The sequence below is a fragment of the Morone saxatilis genome, unplaced genomic scaffold (assembly GCF_004916995.1).
Source record: "Morone saxatilis isolate NCDOM2014 unplaced genomic scaffold, NCSU_SB_2.0 Contig5, whole genome shotgun sequence".
Taxonomy (NCBI): Eukaryota; Metazoa; Chordata; class Actinopteri; family Moronidae; genus Morone; species Morone saxatilis.
The window spans coordinates 18,905,056-18,907,213 of NW_023340095.1; positions in this window are offsets into that span (position 1 = coordinate 18,905,056).

Here is a 2,158-nt window from a genome sequence, read left to right on the forward strand (position 1 = left end):
TGCGTGCGCGCGCGTGCGTGCGTGTGGGGGTGTGTGTGTGTGTGTGTGTGTGTGTGTGTGTGTGTGTGTCGCAGACTGCCTGTAACAGACCACAGAAGGCAGGACAGCCTGTTCCAAAGTGGATATTCCAGTCATTCTTCCTTTGCTGCAGCAAATATATTTATTCTGCTTTTTCATCCCTTGAAGGCTGATTATTTCACAATCTGACATATTTTCCACTGTGGTCTTGGTCCGCATAAACTGTGAGAGAGAAGAAAATAATTGAATCTCATAATATAATGTTTGATTAACTATGTTGTAATGTTCAGATTTTTTTGTCTTTGAATGTAAGATCAGTGAATGGAGCAGAACGTCAGCAATTAATCAGCCTTTCACACTGTAAAGAAAGGAAAGCACTTGACACTTTTTTTTTTGGCACTGCAAAATTGTGAATCCCTGAGCACACTCTCCATGTTGCTGTGGCCTCGACACACGTTACCTGTACTTCCCATCATCGAATCATCTTGTAGCAGAGCTTCTTGCTGTCTCATACAGCAACTTATTTTCCAGATGACCTCATTTGCCACCTCTTTTCTCTGGTGCTACGGGTTTGTGGGTGTGCATCACTGTGTGTTTCTATTCGAATTATTCAGCTATAACCATGGGTCTGTTTAGATGATTTATACCTTTTTTACTGAACAGTTTAACATTTGTCTTTTTGCAGTTCTACAATTTACACACTGCAGTGTGATGTGTATATTCTGTGTAGCGCACAAGGTATGCATATATTATAAATAACAATGTGTCTAATTGTTTGCACTTGTTTGAATTAGTTATTTTTTTTATCAAAAAGACATTCATTAAAGAAAAATTTTGTTTATATGGGTTAAAAGATATAAAAGCTAATGATGGAAGCAGGCGGTTGATAAAATAAATGGTTAGATTTGATATGGAACAGAACTATTCAAAAGCACAGGATTAGTGGCTTACAAGCCATGGGCACTCTGTATAATCTTAGTTAGTAGCTATTACTGGCCCGAGTGTGCTTAAGCAATAATACGGTGCAGCCAAAAGCCTCTACCTGTGCAGTAATTGACCTTGGCAGCACCTAAGCCGCATACAGCACCCATTAGCACTGAGCACAGAAAGCACTGGCGAAACACAAACACCCGGTGCTTCTTACTGGTAAACAAGACATTGTGAAGGCAAAATTCTGAAAAATCTTGACATGTATCAAATTTGTTGGGGAGGAACGCCATTCATTTGGAGGGTTTAATTAATTTCATAAGCAACTTTTATGTGCTGAAAGCTACGTGTTACTGCTAAGACTCAATGATCCTTCTAAAAATGTTTGCCTCCCAGAAATAGAAAACGGTTCCATAAAATTCTCTGCTTTCAGGGACCACATTTCACTTCCATCTCTGGGACCCTGCCCATCATTCGCCTGAGAGCACTTTGCTAAATAGCAATCCTCCAATGAGATGCCAGCACCACATGGCAGGCTGGGATTGGCTGGAGGGCATGAATGATGCATTTTAGGGGAACCAATGGGTTGTGACTGAGGGCACCTGAGTCACCCTGTCTGTTTCTTCGCTCTGTCATTCGCCTGTTGTCCTACACTGACACGTGCACGCACGCACACACACATAAAGAGACACCCTCTTTGAGTATATTTAAGCCTGCCAATTTCAGTGTGGAAACATGCTCCCATCTTCAGCCCAGAAGTAAAACAGGTGGCAGAGGAGGGAATACGGACTCCTCTTGCCTCAGTCCTCAAAGAATGCAACATACATGCACATAACACACACACACACACACACACACACACACAGGTTGTTGCATGGAAATAGTGATAATATTCACAAAGGATAAGTAGGAGAATCAAAATACCTTTTACTACAGACCATGTGATGCACGCGCACACACACACACACATCTCCTGTGTGACCCTGGGTGTTCCTCAGTCTCCAACAGAAAATGTGCAGTCACACTCTCTCTGCTTCACACAAACAAACGCACACACAGGCCTTCAGGCATTCGCAGTGACAGACAAACAAGTGCCAAATGTCATATTTTGTGGTACGCATACTTCCCTCGAAGGTATATGTTAATCATAAGTTGCAGTTTAATGAATCATGTTCCCTTATCAGTAATTGTTTAAGCTTTTGACTACAGTGTG